Source organism: Pelodiscus sinensis, unplaced genomic scaffold (genome assembly GCF_049634645.1).
Source record: "Pelodiscus sinensis isolate JC-2024 unplaced genomic scaffold, ASM4963464v1 ctg47, whole genome shotgun sequence".
NCBI classification, from domain to species: domain Eukaryota; kingdom Metazoa; phylum Chordata; order Testudines; family Trionychidae; genus Pelodiscus; species Pelodiscus sinensis.
The window spans coordinates 982,853-1,004,008 of NW_027465886.1; the positions used below are offsets into that span (position 1 = coordinate 982,853).

The 21,156-nt window shown below is 47.9% G+C and overlaps 1 long non-coding RNA gene across 4 annotated transcripts; it reads right to left on the reverse strand.

Moving 5' to 3' along the window:
* Positions 1-288: 288 nt before the first annotated feature.
* Positions 289-19,629, reverse strand: LOC142824248 (uncharacterized). Of its 4 annotated transcripts, none has more exons than XR_012899176.1 (4): positions 19,371-19,629; positions 18,426-18,516; positions 13,164-13,379; positions 289-3,089 (listed from the first exon to the last, which is right to left on the reverse strand). It is a non-coding gene; the product is annotated as an uncharacterized LOC142824248 (long non-coding RNA). The 4 variants fall into 4 exon arrangements; XR_012899174.1 differs by having other exon boundaries at positions 18,395-18,516; XR_012899175.1 differs by lacking the exon at positions 19,371-19,629 and having other exon boundaries at positions 18,426-18,854.
* Between the last annotated feature and the right edge of the window lie 1,527 nt (positions 19,630-21,156).

Sequence of the window (21,156 nt, forward strand, 5' to 3'; positions counted from 1 at the left end):
ACCATACTGCTTCCTCTGTATCAGAGGCAGCAGCACAGAGGTGGGGGAATAGGCCGATCCAATGCTTGTGGGGCGCTGATCAACTGTACAACCGCGCCCTCTTGTGACAAGCTGACTTCAAAGCTGGCTTCCCACAGGTATCAGCTCACGCCTCCTCCCTCCTTGCTGCCTCTGACAGAGACAGCAGGTGAGAGGGGAGAATGCGTGTAATCCACAGGATTGACCAATAAGTTGAGGCTTATTGGTTAATCGTGTAGTCCTCTGTACATTGACATTCCTAGAGAAAGCCACTAAATCTGGTGTGGTGAGCTTAGCCCCTAACCAGCCAGCAGCGAGCAATACCTCTGAGCTGATAAGTGCTGGGAACAGAACAGCTAAAAAGTCAGTGATAACATCTAACTCTAAAATGGTGAGCAATAAATTAAAACAGAAGCTCTTAAATATGAATAAACTGCAACACCCGTGCAAAAGAATATGAACAGAAGACTAGGCATTTAGATTTCTTTCAAAATTAAAAGGTTTGTGTATTACTAGGGTAAAACATACATAAAAATGCGATGTTAAACTCATGTAAGCGATTGCTGGAACATGGATTACAGCAGGGGTTCTCAAAATTCGTGATACCACTACCCCCTAAAATGCTAAACGAATTTGTGTGGCCACCCACCCTCACTGCCCTGGGTCGCTTCCTCCCCCCCTTCTCACCAGACTCCTTGCCCTCCTGGGGTTCCTTCATGGCATGTGCAGTCCTTAACGCCCTCCCCCCTGCAGGCTCCTTTCCCCCATCTCTTTCTCCTCTGTGCCTCTTTTCTGCTCCGCATCCCACTCTCCAGCTGCCTTGCTCCTGGAGTCCCATGGCCCCGGCCACGCTGTGCGGCTTGCTGGCAGCGGCCTTCCGCCGCCCTGCCGCTCTTCATAGCCCGGGGAAGAGGGATCGCAAGTGAAAAAGCCAATCCAGCTGCAACCCCCCCCCCCCCAAGTTGCTCACAACCCCCCAAATAGGATAGTCAGGGCTCCCTGAAACAACCAGTTTCCTATGCCAGAGAAATTGGACAAGTTATTTAGCCATTTCCACAGGGAACTTGGCTCTTCGTGGGGATGGTACGCAATCTGTTCCAAGTGGCTAGCGCGATCTATTACATCATTGGTGTTGTCAGGTATATATACACAACGTTCTTTGCCAATGAGAGCTCAGGTCCCTCCTTTTGCTGCCAGAACTATACCCAATGCCTGACGGTTTTGGAGGGCCAGCTGTCAGATCGCTCCTGTTTCTTTGGCCAGGGCCCTTAAACTTTCTCTAGTTTCATTTGCCATGATTTCAACTACTGCTTGTAACCTCACAAGCCTTTTTGCATGATGTATTACTCCCCCAAATGGGATAAAGGAACCACCAATAGTCTCTTCCCAAGTTAAGAGGCTTATGTGATTCACATACCATTGGGCATCTGACAAGTCCCTTCTTTTTCGCCTAAAATGACGGAGGCGTTCAAGTGGGAAGGAATTGTGGGAAGAGTTAGGCCGGATAACAGATACCCGACCAGTTAACTGGTAACGCAGTATAGGCTTTTGTCCCGCAGACCCACTGAGGCCCTATCAAAGCTGGGAAGGGTCGGTTGCACCCCTTTGCCATATAGGTGTCTACAAAGGAGGAGTAATATCCCCCGAAGGGCACACGGTGATTCTCCTTACGGGGAGTGGTGTTATTTGCATGGCATTGAAAGATTGTACTGTTCTCACTAGGGTGGCTGTAGGGGGAGCATGAGAGTGATTTCATTCTCCAATCTTAGACAACTGCTCCTCCCCAGATTCAGCCCCGTCCCATTCCACACCCAACACCAGTGACCTTTTCCCTCCTCCACACTTATCCATTTAGATACATTGATTCCCACTACTTCCCAAGTGTCGTTACTGTTCCATGTCTTGTTAAACGGATGAGGTCCTCCGGTGAGGCCTGGGGAATTAAGTGGGATTGCCAAGACAGGAACCAGCTTGTGAGTGGGCTGGGATGTGGCTGCAGACCCAGCAATTAGAGATATTAAGGGTCTGAGCGATCCATACTTGCTGGTGGATAAAAGAATTGTCATTGTCATTGTGGATTCCCCAGACCTTAAGACACCAGTGGCCAAGGAACAGGCCCCACCAGAGGCACATGTTGGAGGCAAGACCCTTTTGGTTCTGGCAACCTCAGCTGAGGGAACCGCAGTCACGGTTTTATGTCCACCGGGCAGCAGGCGCTAGGCTCACTACTGCTTCTTCTTGGGCCTTCCTTTTGGTCCTCGTCTGCTTCAGGCAACCCTTACGCGAACGTAGGTTGTAAGGTATCGCAGGCTGTTCCTCTACGTCTTCTTCTGGAGTCAAAATTGACTCTGCGTGGTCCTAAGGCGATGATTGGTCCGCAGGGGGTGGTGCCTTCTTACTCTGCGAAGCCTGTATCCATGCTGCGATGCCGGATAGCTTAACAGCCGTCTGGGTAGAGAGCAGCACCTGATGCGGGCCCTTCCACCGGGGTTCCAAGGCGTGTTTGATGGTGGTGTCGTACGTAGACCCAATCATCTGTCTCGAGAGCGTGGCAGGCATCAGAGGCGGGTTCCGTCGGAGGCATCAGAGGTGGGAACCTGTGAATGGAAGTGACTTACAGCTTCCATTAGTCCCTTGCAGTACTGAAGGAGTATACTGTGAGTCAAGTTCAAAGTCTGAGACTGGAGTAATGGTAGCCATTGTTCTCAATTTCAAAAGGACTTAATTTATGTCTTTGGGATGGGGTGGATTGAATTTCCATAAAGGCCAATGGTAAGGCTGCTGGCCAGCTTAACCCTGTAGAGTCACAACATTTTTTGCAAGCTTATTTTTTTTAATCACACCATTTCATTTTTCAACTGCACCTGCGCTCTCTGGGTGGTAGGGACAGTGCAGCAGGTGTGTGACATGTAACACACGAGCCAGGTGCTGAACAAGTTGTTCAGTAAAATGTGTACCCCGGTCACTGGACAGAGTGGCAGGAATTCCTTTGGCAGGCATAATATGATTTAACAAACATTTGGCAACAGACAGTGAATCAGCTTTGCGACAAGGAAAGGCTTCAATCCATCCTGAAAATAAGCATACCATAACCAAAATAAATTCATATCGTTGACACTTAGGCATTTGTACAAAATCAAGCTGCCAATGCAAGAACGGTGCTTGGGGCAGGCCCCAGAACCCGTGAGCTACCTTTACAGGTTTGCCAACATTGTAGCTTTGGCAAGTGGCATAGGCGGTAAAGTGGCGGGCTGCAAAACAGCTGAAATGTGGGGCTCACCATCCTGCCTTAGTTACAGCAGAGACCATCCCCTCCTTTCCGACATGCGAAACATCGTGAAGGGGGGTTGAGGAAAAGGGGGCCACAAAGGTACCAGTAGGCGAGCACCGACGGGAATCGGGGTATAGAGAGCAACCCTGGGTGACCCAGGAGTCTTTTTCTGCTTCTGGGACAGAGTCTTGAAGCAGGATGAGGTCAGAAAGGTGGTACAGAAACAGAAAGGGAACCGAGAAACGCACCTGGGGAAGGTTCTAGGGCAGTATTACGCCTAGCAACATCAGTATCTGCTGTGGAGTGGCCAGGGCACTTAACAGCTAATGCAGATGGGAGTAAAACTGCATACAGGAGAGCAGCAATGTAGGGGCCATTCTTGATAGGGGCACCAGCAGAGGTAAGGAAACCTCGAGCTTGCCAGAGGGTGCCAAAGTCACGTACAACCTGTAGAAGCTATGTTTAGCTAGAAGCCATTTTGTGTATTAGAAACCATTTTAGCTTTTTTTTTTTTAAGCACGTAAACCAGAGTGAATTTTTTTACCCCGTGAGAAGAGGCCTACAGGATGGGGCCTATTGGTATGTGTTAATTGGGCTGGTTGGGACAGGAGATGTACTCCCTCGTACCTGTCCGCCATCTTGTTGATAAGGCTTTGTTTTTCCAAATTTAATTAAGAATTTCTGTAATTGGATGCCCTGACGTCAGACTGTTTGGCTAAGGGTATAAAAATACTAGGATTAATTGTATTAGCAGCTTTACTGGGCGGGCCCGGCTTTGCTGGGACCACGTTTGGCTCACTTTGCTTTACTAATTAATAAAGCAATCAGTTGTTAGCCGCCTAAACAGAGAGGAGCGTGTTTTTGCTTCGACAGGAATCTCGGTGGAACCTCCAAATTAACGCGCCACTTGCCTGTATGGATGGACCGGCACTCCACTTCCAAACCTCTCAGAGCGCTCAATAAAAGGTAAAGGGAATACCTGTTACGAAATCTCCTGGTGAGGGCTTGGGATTTGGAGTGACGGCCGGCCATCGGGGTAAGGGGAGCTACGAAATTCAAATTTTGTGAAGCGGCTAACATTTTTGTCTGTCTGTGTCTGTCTTTGTCTATTAGGCCTGTCTTATGCATCACAGTTCCAAAAGGGCACACCGGTGTCTCTAGTAAGGCAGCCATGCGCTGGATCCTCTGTGTTCGGATGCTAAAAGCTGGTGTGGTGCCAGTACTCTCTCTCGGCACACGGAAGCTTTGCTGTCTCTCTCTGTTATTTGTGGGCGTAGTACTGACCTCTGAGGCTAACCCCAGGCCATAGTACCCCATTCCGCCAGGCTGTCTCCAGGCGCCAGGACGTGGTGTTCTGCCGGGCTGGGGCAGGTGCCGGAAACCCCTGCGAGCCAGGTGCACTTTAAGTCCAGTGCCTCGCAACCAAAAGGGGGAGGGGGACCAGTGCGAGCAGGTAAATTCTTAATTCGGTGACTCGCAGAGCGAGCAGGCAGATTCTGATTCAGTGACTCGCAGAGCGAGCAGGCGGATTCTGATTCGGTAACTTTCAAAAGAAGGTGTAAGCAGGCGGACTTTTAGTTCGGTGCCTTACAAAATTAAGCGCGCGCAGAAAATGGGGGTAGGTCAGTCTACAGGAATTCCAGTGCCTTGATAATAAAAGCCTTCTGGTATAGGATCCTAATAAAGCCTGATATTATGTGCCGGATGTCTTAGGGCAGCGCCACTTAATAGAAACACCCATAAGAATTGAACAATACAAAAAAATGCATCTAAATGTGGAAACTGTAGGAAAAATGTAAAAAAAGGAAACAAAAATTGTAAAAAATAAAGAAAAAGTGTGTAAAAAATAAGTATAAATGTAATAAGTGAAAAATAAATGCCTCTGCATAGGTCTAAGACTTAAGCTAATCCCAGCTGCACCAGGGCTCTCCCACAAGGGAGCTCTGAACGCAAGGGGGGGAGGTCAGCAGAGCCTCAAGACTCAACGGATATGTGAGAGCATAAGAACGGCCGTACTGGGTCAGACCAAAGGTCCATCTAGCCCAGTATCCTGTCTACCAACAGTGGCCAGCACCAGGTGCCCCAGAGAGGGTGGACCGAAGACAATGATCAAGCGATATGTCTCCTGCCATCCCTCTCCAGCCTCTGACAAACAGAGGCCAAGGACACCATTTTATCCCCTGGCTAATAGCCTTTTATGGACCTAACCTCCATGAAATTATCTAGCTTCTCTTTAAACTCTATTATTGTCCTAGCCTTCACAGCCTCCTCTGGCAAGGAGTTCCACAGGTTGACTACACGCTGTGTGAAGAAGAACTTTCTTTTATTACTTTTAAACCTGCTACCCATTAATTTCATTTGGTGTCCTCTAGTTCTTCTAATTAAGAAATAATTTTTCTTTATCAGCCCTCTCCACACCACTCATGATTTTATAGACCTCTATCATATCCCTCCCCAGTCTCCTCTTTTCTAAACTGAAAAGTCCCAGTCGCTTTAACCTCTCCTCATATGGGACCCGTTCCAAACCCCTAATCATTTTAGTTGCCCTTTTCTGAACCCTTTCCAAGGCCAAAATATCTTTTTTGAGGTGAGGAGACCACATCTGTACACAGTATTCAAGATGTGGGCGTACCATAGTTTTATACAGGGGCAGTAAGATATTCTGGGTCTTATTTTCTATCCCTTTCTTAATAATTCCCGGCATCCTATTTGCCTTTTTGACCGCCGCTGCACACTGCCTGGAAGATTGCAGAGAACTGTCCACGATAACTCCAAGATCCCTTTCCTGATTTGTCGTAGCCAAATTAGCCCCCATCATACTGTACGTATAATTGGAGTTATTTTTCCCGATGTGCATTACTTTACATTTATCCACATTAAATTTCATTTGCCAACTCCCCTTATTTCATAAGCTGCTAAGGTCTAACACTCTAGACCCGGCAGACTCTCTCTTTGGAGTGTGTAAAGTTAGTTTAAGTGGGGGTTAGTCTAAACACCCCCCACTCTGCCAAAAGGCTCCCCTGTGTACTACATGTACGTGCATAATGGTCCAAGGACCTGTAAGCATTTAACAAATTGAAAAAGAGGAAAAATTCAAGCCCTGAGGAATAAAAGTAAAGCTCAGAAAAGCAAAAAATCCTCCCTGCAGTAAAATAGGTAACTTAAAAGTTGCTGCAGCACCTCTGTGACAAAATAATGCACAAAAAGTTAAAAAAAAAAAATTCTCAGTTAGCACACCCATATCAACCAAGCTTGGGGGGAAAATCTGGCACAACATCGCCCCTCTATTCCTCTTTACAACGCATACACAGGTTAAAAAAAAATCATAAAAAATAACTAAAAGAAATTAGCTCTTCCCTTTAAAAACACGGGCTCCTGTAAACAAACTTGCCCAATCCAAAGCAAAACACAAAGTTTAAAATAAGTTTAACAGTTTAAAAAAAGTGTTTCTCCAAATCCTAAGGGGGAGGGGAAAAAAAAACCTGCTTTAAAAAATAACTCCTTGTTTCTTGCAGCCTCTTTTAATCACCTTAGCAATAAAACAGTCAAGTAAAACATTTGGCTACAAACACTTTGTTAAATCTATTGAAAAAAATAAAAAATTCTACTAAACCTTAATTGGTTAACCGCATAAAAAAATAAAATCTATACATTGTAAATTTGTAAAACCTGCACCCTAAGGGTTAAATGTGTCTTCCAAGAAACCTAATTATTGTTTAAAAAATCCAAGCCCAAAAACTTCACAGTGTTTCTGTTCAAGGCTAAGCTAATAGCACTTTTGGCTTGCTTTCAAATCCAAGGTCGTGTGTGTCTGCAAACTGCCTGTCTGTTCTGGAAGGGGGGGAGCACTGTCCCCTATAAGTAAGTCTGTAACATTGCATGTAATTCTTTTCAGAAAAAAAAACTTTTTTTGCTTGCTGGAATAGTAACTAGCAACCACCTTGTTCTAAAAAAGTTTCTGTGGCAGTAAAAACAAATAAAATAAAATAAAATAAAATAAAAAGCCTGGTCTGCAGTACAAGAGGGAAACTAAGGCATGCCACCTTTAACTTAATAATTAAACAATAAAGTAAGTTACTCAAATGCTCTAAAGCTAGTGTTCAAAATAAAAGCATACCATTGGGTAACAGCAGGCTGATCAAAAAGTAGCAAAAAGCTGTAAAAAAAAAAGTGTTCTAAAATATAATGCACCACCCCAACATGGGTAAAAAATGTTTTCTTTGTCTTTCAAATCATCAAGAAGCGCTAATATCATCTAAAAATTAACTAAAAAAACCCCACGGTTCTGTGTCATAACATAATAAGTTTGTGTTCTGGGTTCTGTCCAAATTTGTCTTGTGTGTGTCTTAATTGTAATATATGTATTTCTAACATTGTTGTGTGTACAATATTGTTGTTTTAATAAAAAAATAATTTAAGTCCCTTAAATAATCTTAACTTCGTGCTTTACACAGATGGCTTTTTTGCTTTTATAATTTTAGTAAAGTTTTAGTAGCAGGCTATGCAGTTTGTATTGTCTAAAATGTAGTAAAATCTGCTCCTCTACCTGCTGTTTTTCCCTTCTCTCCTACCATCGCCAGCTCCTTTGCCGTCTCTGTCAGAACTGGCCCTCCTGCAACACCAAGCCCCAGAATCGGAAAAGCAAAAGTAAAAACCGGCAGGGTGCACATTGCACCCAAACCACTTGTGGTACAGCTCTAATGGCCACATTGTTGGCCCAGTGGTCTTGCTAACTCACCTTGCCCCCGTGCTCCATAAACTTTCGCACGTTGGCAAAGGGGGTAGCAATCCTTAAAACAAAATTGGTTTGCTCCCAAATTCTCCCAAGCAGCCAAAGATTACTGTCTGGCTTGCCCTGTCTGCCAAGCCCACAACGTGGGTAAACCTGTAAAAACAGTTCCGGCAACCAGACCTCCGCCTTTGGGACCATTTCTGAATTTACAAATGGACTTTATTCAATTGCTTAAATGTCAATCTTTTTAATAATGTGCTGGTTATTGTTTGCTTGGTTTTGAGAGGAGTAGAAGCTTATTCCTGCAGGAAAGCTGATGCCATCACAGTGGCAAAGAAACTTCTAAATCATTACATCCCATCATGGGAAATACACCTTGTGATCTCCAGTGATAAAGGTACCCACTTTACTGGGCAAATTGTTCAAAAAAACTGGGAAAGTACTACTCTACCAGACAAGCACTGCACTGTGCACGACACCTGGAGAGCGCAGAAGCAGTAAAAAGATGAAACAGGATTTTAAAGAACGAACTTGCTAAAATATGTAAGAACTCTGGCTTAATATAGACAGTAGCACTCCAGATTGCCCCAATGAGCATGAGAGCCACTCCTAATCAGAAAACTGGACTCAGGCCACATAAAATTGCACGTGGCCGACCTATAAGACTGTTAAGCAGCCCAGAAATTAACCTGGCTGATGCCACACTTGTTAAAGGCAAGAATTGTCAGGAACTTATGAGGTGTGTACAGTCTTATCATTCACAGGTTAAGAACGCCTTCCAGGAGGCCCCGACTGAGCCGTGCCATAAACTACAACCAGGAGACTGGGTTTGCGTGAAAGTTCACAAGCGAAAGACTGCCCTGGAACCCAGGTGAAAGGGGCCCTACCAAGTTCTTCTGACCACTCATACTGCTGTAAAGTGCAAGGAATTGCCCGCCTGGATTCACACCTCCCACTGCAAACCAGTTCCAGCCCCTACAAAGGTTGGCCCCAACAAGGAGCACCGCAGACCTGGTACCAGAGACCCAGGTCCAGAAGCAGATGGGAATCACCACAGACCTGGTACCAAAAACCCAGGTCCAAAAGGAGACAAGGATCAGCGCAGCCTTGGTACCGGCAATCCAGGCCCAAAAGCAAACGAGCCTTAAAAATCCAAGGCTAAGGTACCAGCTGCGGCCCAGAAGAACCTGCCAGCGATAGGAGAAGCAAACTACGAAGTCCTAAAAAACAGCCAGCATAAGGCTGAACAAACAATTCATGTTAAGCTTATGCTTAATCTTGGTTTTAATACCTAGCAGTAATAACCTGTATAGTTTAAATGTGTTTATGCTTTTAATAAACCAAGTTTCCCAAGAATTTAATTCCACAGGTTGCTGGATATGTGCTCACAGTCCTGTACATTCAGAAGGAGGCATCCCAATAATTCCAGTCCCACTAAACAACACTCAAATAAATGGCACACTGTTTAGTAAACTAAGCCAAATAATACTTGGCAGGATAAAGGCTTTACTAACCCAGGGTATATCCGCCTAGCCTTGACCCCAATTGTTAAGTACTGCTGGACATGTAATGGTTCAGAAGCCAGGGTAAAAAAAAGCCAAAACCAAATGGCCCTAAACTATGTCCTAGCTAGTAAGGGCGGGGTTTGTGCCTTAGTAAGAAAAAAATGCTGTGGGTATATTTCTGACACCAGTAAACAAGTAAGAAAAAAGGTCTCAAAATTTTTAAAAAAACTGTGAAACTGTGAAACGCCTAAGGGGGAAGACTGAACCCTCTGGGATTGGTTGGGAGGCTGGTTTGAACATGTGGGAACTTGGATTTTGCAAGGTATAGTTTTAGTATTAGCTATATTCTTTTGTGCCTATTTTTGTTTCTTGCTAATCAATTGCTTTATTTCTTGTATTCTAAAAAACACAAAACAGACCCTTACCAAAGGGAATGTGAAACACGTGATGTTAAAATAGAATAAGCAGAGAAAGGAACAAGAAATTTACATAAATACTTTAATGGAAAATGAAGGTATAAAATGGTTTCAAGGTTAGCCTTTAAAAGGCTAAAAGGGGGGAGTTGTAGAAGCTATTTTATGTTTAGCTAGAAGCCATCTTGTATATCAGAAACCATTTCAGCTTTTCTCTCAAGCACGTAAACCAGAGTGAACTTTCTGTCACCCCGTGAGAAGAGGCCTACAGAATGGGCTATTGGTAAGTGTTATTTGGGCTGGTTGGGACAGGAGATGTACTCCCTCGTACCTGTCCGCCATCTTGTTGATAAGGCTTTGTTTTTCCAAATTTAATTAAGGATTTCTATAATTGGATGCCCTGACATCAGACTGTTTGGCTAAGGGTATAAAAATACTAGGATTAATTGTATTAGCAGCTTTACTGGGCCCGGCTTTGCTGGGACCACGTTTGGCTCACTTTGCTTTACTAATCAATAAAGCAATCAGTTGTTAGCCGCCTAAACAGAGAGGAGTGTGTTTTTGCTTCGACAAACCCCAAAGGCATAACGAGAATCAGTATAAATGGTGGCGGAGTGCCCGTCAGCCAGAAAGCAAGCGCGGGTTAGGGCAACTAGTTCAGCGACTTGCGCTGTCACAGAAGGTAATGGCACAGCTTCTAGGGTTTCAGAGAGTGATACCGCAGCATATCCTGCAAGGAGACGACCTTGTCTATCCCGAAAGCAGGAACACAAGGTCGGAGTTAGAGAGAGGGACTTCAGAAAGGTCAGGGCGCGGACGGTGACAGCAGAGACAGCTGCAAGGCAGTCGTGGGGTACACCGTCATCAGACAGAGGAAGGAGAGTGGCAGGGTTCAACTGAGAACAGCGCTTTATGGTGATATGCGAAGCCGAAAGCAGGAAAAGTTCGTACCTAGTGAGGCGGGCGGAGGAAAGGTGAGCTGTATTACGTTGTAGCAGGAGAGTTTCTATAGAGCGGGGGACCATGAGAGAAAGAGGAGAGCAGAGGACAAGGGACTCAGCCATTTCGACTAGGCGTGCCGCAGCAGCCACAGCACGCAGGCAGGGGGGTAAACCCTGGGCAACAGGGTCCAAGGTGGCAGAGAAATAGGCCACTGGATGATTTTTGTCACCATGCTCCTGAGTAAGAGCCCCAAGTGCACAACCAGATTGCTCATGGCAGAAAAGAGTAAAAGGCTTACAGTAGTTAGGTAACCCTAAGGTGGGGGGGGGGCAGTGAGAAGCACTAAAGAGTCAGTTTCTGAGGCCGATAATGAAGGGGAACAGAGGAGTAGATCATTTACATATTGGACCAATGTGGACCCAGAGGGGAAGACCAGGTCAGTGAGGTCTCTGGCTAATGCTTGGGAAAAGAAAGACGGGCTTTCTGTATACCCCTAGGGAAGCATGGTCCATGTGTACTGCTGCCCCTTGTAAGAAAAGGCAAAAAGATACTGGGACTTAGGGTGAACCGGGACAGAAAAGAAAGCAGAACACAGATCAACAACAGTAAAAGGAGTTGCATCTGGTTGGATAGGAGCCAGAATAGTTGCTGGGTTAGGGACTACAGGAAAGGTGGGTACAACAATGCAGTTAATGGCTTGAAGATCCTGAACAAACAGCCATGATTTCTCATCAGGCTTTCAAACTGGGAGGATAGGGGCGTTACGGCACTGGAACACGGGACAATAATGTCTTGTTCCCGCAGGGTGAATATGACCGGAGCTGAAACCTCTAAATCCCAAAAACCCAGTCCCACGACCCCTTCTCCGACCTCATCCCCGTTCTTGGTACCCTCCCCGTTCCCGGTACTGTCTGCCCTGCCCTGAATAATGCTGTATTTGCAGAGCCATTAACTTTTGTGAGGACTGCTCCTCTTTCCCTTTTAGAGTGCGGTGGCAATGCTCTGCCACTGCTTGCAATTTGTCCATGGTCTTGGCCTCCCATCCAACACTTATTGGCTTTAACATACTGCCAATAGCAGGTAGGAGGCCATTAACAAACGCATGCGCCAGGGCGCCCTGTCCATTTTCACCCGGTCGCTGTATACCAGAATGTTGCAGAAAAAAAGCCCATCGGTCAGTCGGGTATGATAGTTCCCCGGGTTTTCTCTCTGTTGCTGTTTACAGCAATGTATGGCCGCCCAGTTGGTTTTTGGAGTCCATACTTGGGGAATGGCCTCACGCAGGCACTTAGCTTGATTCTTACATTTGTTCCAGTAGGCAGCGTCAGGACCAGTGTCTTGTAAATTAGAAGGATGCTCAGTGGTGGGCCAATTTGCTATCAGGAGCCTTTTGTTTTTCTTGCTCGCTAGGGTTTTTAAGTAGCTTACACAGTTGCAGGAGGTCTGCTTCAGAGGATTCGTAGGCATTGCGCACTAGCAAAAATTCCTCTGCAAATTTGGTAGGGTTTTCCTGGGGCTTTGGAAAACCTTTTACAATTGAGTGGAGCTCCCTGTGGGTCCACGGTTTATAGCTCCAAGTGGGACCGGTCTGAGTCTTCTCGGAGAACGGGGTAAAGGGAAGCGCTTGGTCTGGTGGTGGGAGAGGAGGTTTCCAATAAAGCTTTTCACTTATAATTAGAATTTTTAAGGGAGGCGAGCTTCGATTCAGTCCATCTAAGATTTGCCTCAAAGCAATCTACCTCTCCTCTAGCCAATTCAGCTTTGGGAAGGCCAAGTTTGGCTTTTAAGACGTCCACTTGGTCTTTGTTCCAAGATCCTAACAGTGGCCACTGAGTTTTGGGATCCCCCAGAGTCAATCTAGATCATTTTTCTAGAAATGTACAGGGGTCTGGACCCTTTCTAAAATATATAAACTGAGCCGGGGTCGCTTTAGGGAACTATCCCTGCTTAGACGTCTGCTTACCCATACAGGAGGACTTCATACACCAATCACACAAGGAGGAAATTCGGGTTCGTCAGAGCGGTGCCCAGTGCAACACACAGAAGAAGCCCACAGGCTACTGCCTCAATCGCCCTTGCGCTCACTCCAAGGATTTTATCCAAGGTGCGGTGCGGCTGCGATTGTGCAGATTCCAGTCACACAGACCGCGGGGACAGGAGCCCCTTGGTCAGCCAGTCCCCGGACAGGGATGGCTCCCAGACTCACTCACACCCCACAGGGAAGACGGATAGACACAGAGACAAGACAGTCCTCAGTCCGGACAAAACATAGAAATAATTACCTGATCAGAGTCCTGATGTTAGATCCCGGGATCCCTACCAGAACAGAGCGGGAACCAACAGGTTCGATGGAGTAGACTTCGCTGTGGTTGTGCACCTTTCCATTCTGGCAGAGAACCGCTCCAGCCAAATGCCCAGGTGCCGGCTACCACGGTCATCCTGAAAGACAGTCAGGGATCACACAGTTCCAGCGAAGACAGTTGCCATCTCGGTGGAACCTGCAAATTGTCAAAGTCAGAAAGAACTCACAGATTTGTCTGTTTATTAGCAAAGCTGCTCTGCTAAATGCACTCAGAAAATGTGAGTGCCATTCAAGTTTCAAACCCCTCGATTTATACAGTCAAAAGAAAGTCAAAAGTATCGCTGTCCTGGTCAGGTGGTCGGTAATATATCCCTACTGCTAATTTCTTATTATTGGAGCATGGAATTACTATCCATAGCGATTCTACTGAACATATTTTTATTTCATTTGATTCTACATTATCTTTCACATACAGTGCCAGTCCGCCACCCACCCGGCCCGCTCTATCCTTTCTATATATTTTATATCCCGGTATGATTGTGTCCCACAGATTTTCCTCATTCCAGCAGGTTTCAGTGATGCCTATTATGTCAATCTCCTCATTTAATACGTAGTACTCTAGTTCACCCATCTTATTAGTCAGACTCCTAGCATTTGTGTACAAGCACTTTCAAAATTTGCCACTGCTTCTTTGTCTGCCCTTCCCTGATGCATTGGATTCCTTTGGATGCGGTTGTTTGTCTGCTCTGGCCCATGGTTTGCCCTCTCCCCTCCTCTCTTTCTGCTTACAGCTTAGAGAATCTCTATCTATGGATTCCCCTCTAAGAGAAGTCTCCCTCCGATTGACGTGCATCTCCGCACCAATCGGCTTTCCCCCATCTCTTAGTTTAAAAACTGCTCTACGGCCTTTTTAATGTTTAGTGCCAGCAGTCTGGTTCCACCCTGGTTTAGGTGGAGCCCATCCTTCCTCTAGAGGCTCTCCCTCTCCCAAAAGTGTCCCCAGTCCCTAATAAATCTAAACCCTTCTTCCCTACACCATCGTCTCATCCACGCATTGAGACTCTGAAGCTCTGCCTGCCTACCTGGCCCTGCGCGTGGAACTGGAAGCATTTCCTAGCAGCCTAAATTTGGCCTCCAGGACATCTCTGCTACCCTTCCCTATGTCATTGGTAGGGGACCATGACCACGACCACCGGCTCCTCCCCAGCAGTACACATAAGTCTGTCTAGATGCCTCGAGAGATCCGCAACCTTCGCACCAGGCAGGCAAGTGACCATACGGTTCTCCCGGTCATCACAAACCCAACTATCTATGTTTCTAACGATCGAATCACCCACTACTAACACCTGCCTCTTCCTAACTGGCATTCCCTCCCCCTCAGAGGTATCCTCAGTGCGAGAGGATACCGCAACATCCTCTGGGAGGAGGGTCCCAACTACGGAATGGTTTCCCTCTGCTCCCATTGAATGCTCTTTTCCCTTGAGACTGTCATCCTCCTTCATCTCCTTGGCGGAGATGGAGTTCACCTTTCCAGGAGCGGGAAGGCCTTGTTTGGACACAGACTGGCTAACCTTGTGAGGAGGGCTTTAAACTAGGTTCGACGGGGGCAGGTGAGCAAAGCCCACAGGTAAGTGCTGCATGTGCGGGACTGGGAGATGGGTTGGAAATGGGGGGGACTACGGGCTATAATGGCAAGGAGAAAGGAGGGTCAGGGCACAACAGGGAGGCAAGATCAAATCAGTATCTCAGATGCCTATATACAAATGCGAGAAGTATGGGTAATAAGCAGGAAGAACTGGAATTGTTAACCAATAAATACAACTATGATATCATTGGTATTACAGAAACCTGGTGGGATGGGACACATGATTGGAATGTTGGTATGGAAGGGTATGGCTTGCTCAGGAAGGACAGACAGGGAAAAAAGGGAGGAGGGGTTGCCTTGTATATTAAAAATTTACACACTTGGACTGAAGTGGAGATGAACGTAGGAGATAGCTGTGTAGAGAGTCTCTGGGTTAAGCTAAAAGGAGTAAAAAACAAGGGTGATATCATGCTAGGAGTCTACTACAGGCCACCTAGCCAGGTGGAAGAGGTGGATGAGGCCTTTTTTAAACAATTAACAAAACTACCCAAAGCCCAAGATTTGGTGGTGATGGGGGACTTCAACTATCCAGACATATGTTGGGAAACTAACACAGCGAGGCACAGGCTATCCAATAAGTTTCTGGACTGCATTGGAGACAACTTTCTGTTTCAGAAGGTTGAAAAAGCTACCAGAGGAGAAGCTGTTCTGGATTTGGTTTTAACAAATAGGGAGGAACTAGTTGAGAACTTGAAAGTGGAAGACAGCATAGGGGACAGTGATCACGAAATAATAGAGTTCATGATCTTAAGGAAAGGTAGAAGGGAGACCAGCACAATTGAGGTAATGGATTTCAGGAAGGCAGATTTTGATAAGCTCAGAGAACTTGTAGGTAAGGTCCCATGGGAAGCAAGACTGAAGGGAAAAACAACTGAGGAGAGTTGGAAGTATTTCAAAGGGACGTTGTTAAGGGCCCAAAAGCAAACAATTCCGCTGTGTAGGAAAGATAGAAAATATGGCAAAAGACCAGCTTGGCTTAACAAGGAGATCTTGCATGATCTCAAAATAAAAAAGGAGTCATATAAAAAATTCAAACTAGGACAACTAACAAAGGATGAATATAAGCAAGCAACACGGGAATGCAGGGGCAAGATTAGAAAGGCAAAGGCACAAAATGAGATCAAACTAGCTACAGGCATAAAGGGAAACAAGAAGACCTTTTATAAATACATTAAAAGCAAGAGGAAGACCAAGGACAGGGTAGGCCCACTGCTTAGTGAGGAGGGAGAAGCAGTAACAGGGAACTTGGAAATGGCGGAGATGCTCAATGACTTCTTTGTTTCGGTCTTCACCGAGAAGTCTGGAGGTGTGCCTAACGTAGTGAATACAAGCAGAGAGAGGGTAAGTTTAGAAGATAGGATACACAAAGAACAAGTTAAAAATCACTTAGGAAAGTTAGATGTCAGCAAGTCACCAGGTCCTGATGAAATGCATCCCAGGATACTCAAGGAGCTGATAGAGGAGGTATCTGAGCCTTTAGCTATGATCTTTGAAAAATCATGGCAGACAGGGGAGATTCCAGAAGACTGGAAAAGGGCAAATATTGTACCCATCTATAAAAAGGGGAATAAGAACAACCCAGGAAACTACAGACCGGTCAGTTTAACGTCTGTCCCAGGGAAGATAATGGAGCAGGTAATTAAGGAAATCATATGCAAACACTTGGAAGGTAATAAAGTGATAGGGAATAGCCAGCATGGGTTTGTGAAGAACAAGTCATGCCAAACTAATCTGATAGCTTTCTTTGATAAGATAACGAGCCTTGTGGATAAGGGAGAAGCGGTGGATGTCATATACCTAGACTTTAGTAAGGCATTTGATACGGTCTCGCATGATATTCTTATTGATAAACTAGGCAAATATAACTTAGACAGGGCCACGATAAGGTGGGTGCATAATTGGCTGGATAACCGTAGTCAGAGAGTTGTTGTTAATGGTTCTAAATCCTGCTGGAAAGGGATAGCAAGTGGAGTTCCTCAAGGGTCTGTTTTGGGACCCGTACTGTTCAATATCTTCATCAATGATGTAGATATTGGGATAGAGAGTACGCTTATTAAGTTTGCAGATGATACCAAACTGGGTGGGGTTGCAACTTCTTTGGAGGATAGGGACATAATTCAAAATGACCTGAGCAAGTTAGAGAAATGGTCAGAGGTAAACAGGATGAGGTTTAATAAAGAGAAATGCAAAGTGCTCCACTTAGGAAGGAACAATCAGTTCCATACATACAAGATGGGAAGCGACTGTCTAGGAAGGAGCATGGCGGAAAGGGATCTAGGGGTCATAGTGGACCACAAGTTGAATATGAGTCAACAGTGTGATGCTGTTGCAAAAAAAGCAAATATGATTCTAGGTTGTATCAACAGGTGTGTTGTAAGCAAAACTCGTGAAGTCATTCTGCCGCTCTACTCTGCACTAGTTAGGCCTCAGCTGGAGTACTGTGTCCAGTTCTGGGCGCCACATTTCAAGAAAGATGTGGAGAAATTGGAAAGGGTACAGAGAAGAGCGACAAGAATGATTAAAGGTTTAGAGAACATGACCTATGAAGTCAGGCTTCATGAACTGGGCTTGTTTAGTTTGGAAAAAAGAAGATTAAGGGGGGACATGATAGCGGTTTTCAAATATCTAAAAGGGTGTCACAAGGAGGAAGGAGAAAATTTGTTCCTCTTGGTTTCTGAGGACAGGACAAGGAGTAATGGGCTTACAGTGCAGCAGGGGAAGTTTAGATTGGACATTAGGAAAAAATTCCTAACTGTTAGGGTGGTCAAATATTGGAATAAATTGCCAAAGGAGGTGGTGGAATCTCCCTCTCTGGAGATATTTAAGAACAGGTTAGATAGACATCTGTCAGGGATGGTGTAGACGGAGCGTGGTCCTGCCTTGAGGGCGGGGGGCTGGACTCGATGACCTCTTGAGGTCCCTTCCAGTCCTATTATTCTATGATTCTATGATTCTAAGAGCACTGGGGCTCTCAGACTGGAGGTGGGACAGTACTACAGTGTCCCGGAAAGTCTCATCAACATAGCTCTCTACCTCCCTTAGCTCCTCCAGTTCAGCCACCCTGGCCTCCAAAGCCCGAACTCGGTCTCTGAGGGTCAGGAGCTCCTTGCAACGGGTGCACACATATGCCACCCGCCCACAGGGCAGGTAATCATACATGTTACACTCGACACAATAAACAGGATAGCCCCCACTCTGCTGCTGGGCTTCTGTCTCCATTTTTCTAATGAATAAGTTTAAGTATAAACTGGGATTCTTTTTACACCTCTGGAATATAGATTATTCTAAGAGTTATGTTTTAAAGAAGGTCAGAAGTCACTAGTGCCCTCTAAACTCCCTCTCCAAACTCTCCTGTTAGCTGTTCCTGGTCGCCGAGTATAGCTCTGGTAGTCCCTCCCCCTGACTGAGGCTCAGCCAATTAACAGAGTCGTCTAGATTTCAAACCTTTTAGCCTTCAAACAACAAAGCAAACAAACCAACCAACCAACCAGACAAACACAAGCTCAGCACACTTCAAATAACTCCCCCCCCCCACACACAAACACACACTCGAGACAGCCACTTACCACAAGGGTCCCGTTGTTCCTCCTCTTTTACCTGGAGAACTCCCTCTCCAAACTCTCCTGTTAGCTGTTCCTGCTCGCGCTCTCCCTGGTCGCCGAGTCACAGAGGCTGGTAGGTCGCAGACCTGGCGAGATAGGGGTGTGCGGGTTGGGAAGGAAGCCAACAGGGAGCTGAGAGGCCCCACGTACGGGGGATGGGAAGGAATAGGGCGCAGGTCGGGATCAGCTGGGGGGGTGTTGCAGGGAGCAAAATGGGGGAATGGAGAAAGAGGCTAGGGGGGACATGTTGGTTTGGGCATTGTGGAGAGGAAGGATAAAAATATGGTTCATGCAAGGGAGGGCCCGCATGGGGGATAAGATTGGCTTGGGGGTGTTGTAATGCACTGGGAAAGTGAGGGAAGGGAGGTGCCGGATTGGCTGCAGCGCAGATAATGGGGGGGGGGGGGGGCGGATTGGGCTGAGGTAGAAGGAGTGGGGGTGCTGTTGCACTGGGGGTGTGATGGATTGGGTGGGGTGAAAGGGGGTGTGGGTTGGGCTGAGGGTGTTGAATGCACTGGGGGCAGATAGGGCTAGGGATGCAGGTTGGACTGGGAAGCGGGGGAACGGGGGTGTACGTTGGACTAGGGGTGCTGAATGGACTGGAGAGTGAGAAGAATGGGGGTGCAGGTTGGGTTGAGGTGTTGAGTGCACAGAGGGTGGGGGAGGGGCTTGCAGGTTGGGTGGGGGGTGTTGAAAGCACTGGGGGGGTAACAGGGGCAGGTTGGGCAGGGGGGTGTTGAATGGAGCGTGGGATTCAGGTCGGGTGGAAGGTGGGGGAGGGGGGTGAAGCTCGGGGGGGCTGTGCAGAGCAGGGGGGGGCAGACAGGGGCGGGGCCTGAGTAGCGCAGCGGGGGCGGCCTATGATGCAGTTGGGGCCGGGGAGAGGCTGGAACGCAATGGGCGTGGCTATGATTGGGGCGGGGCGGACGGAGACACGAACCGGGAGGCCGCACTGTAGCAACTACAACTCCCAGGATGCATCGCTCACGCTGGCCTGTGATGTCACTTCCGCTGCGCCCGCCCACACGCTGTGTTGTCACTTCCGCTGCGCCCGCCCAGGGAGCTGCGGATTGCGGCACTGAACGTTTCCCACAAGCCACCGCGGCTACTTTCCCTGCTCCCCCCGGACTCTCCCGCCTCAGAAAGCCCCCCCCCAAACTGCCCATTCGGCTTGTCCTGTGGCATCAGGACTTGCAAACCCCCCCCCCACTCTACCCCCCCACCAAAACCCCCTGTAGTCTGCCCCCCAAATCCGCATTCCGCCCCCCCAGCCCCCTCTGCAGTCTGCCTCCCAACCCCCCCACTCTCCTCCCCCCCAGCCCCCTGCAGTCTGCCCCCACAACTCCCCCACTCTGCTCCCCCCACCAAACCGCCCTGCAGGCTGCTCCCCCCAACCCCCTACTCTGCTCCTCCCCACCCCCTGCCGCCTGCTCCCCCCAAACCCCCATTCCGCCCCCTTAGCAGTCTGCCCCCCAACCTCCCCACTCTCCTCCCCCCCTGCCCCCTGTAGTCTGCCCCCCAACCTCCCCACTCTCCTCCCCCCGCCCCCTGTAGTCTGTCCCCCAAACCCCCCACTCTGCTTCCCCCACGAAACCCCCCTGCAGCCTGCTCCCCCATCCCCTCCTGCAGTCTCCCCCAACACCCCCTCTCTGCTCCCCCCACCAAACCCCCCTGCAGCCTGCTCCCCCAAACCCCCACTCTGCTCCTCCCCACCCCCTGCCGCCTGCTCCCCCCAACCCTCCCTCTCTGCTCCCCCACCCCCTGCAATCTGCTCCCTCCACCCCCCCACTCTGCACCCCCCACAAAACTCCCCTGCAGTCTGCTCCCGCCTAACCCTCCCACTCTGCTCCCCCCACCAAAACCCCCTGCAGTCTGCTCCCCCCAACTCTGCTCCCCCCACCAAAACCCCCTGCAGTCTGCTACCCCACAACCCCACTCTGCACCCCCCACCCCACACCAAACTGCCCAGCTGGCTTGTGCGGGACAGGATGTTGCCTTACAAAGTGCAGCGGGGCAGCGTGAGGCCGGTTGGGGGTCTGCCTCTGCTGCGCCCTGTTTGAAAACACTGAGGCTGTGTCTACACCGGCGCGATGTCGCGCCAAAACATCCGCTCTTGCGCAGAAACCTGCTGCCTGTCTACACTGGCCGTGTACAACCAGGGCTTCTGAGCACGAACAAGGATGTTCCTGCTTAGGAAGAAGCCTCTTGCGCAAGAGCCCTTCCAGCACAGGCCAGTGCGGACAGGCACCAGGAATTTCTTGCGCAACAAAGGCCGATGGTTAAAATGTCCGGCAGAGCTTTCTTGCGCAAGAGAGCGTCCACACTGGCATGGATGCTCTTGCGCAAAAACACATGCCAGTGCAGACGCTCTCTTAAGAATCCTAGAACCACAGAGTTGGAAGAGACCTCAGAAGGTCATCAAGTCCAGCCCCCTGCGCTAGGCAGGACCAATCCCAACTAAATCAACCCGGCCAGGGCTGTGTCAAGCCGAGACTTAAACACCTCTAGGGATGGAGACTCCACCTCCTCCCTAGGTAACCCATTCCAGTGCTTCCCCACCCTCCTAGTGAAAGAGTTTTTCCTAATATCCAACCTGGACCTCTTCCACCACAACTTGAGACCATTGCTCCTTGTTCTGCCCTCTGTCACCACTGAGAACAGCCTTTCTGCAGCCTCCTTGGAACCTCCCTTCAGGAAGTTGAAGGCTGCTATCAAATCCCCCCTCA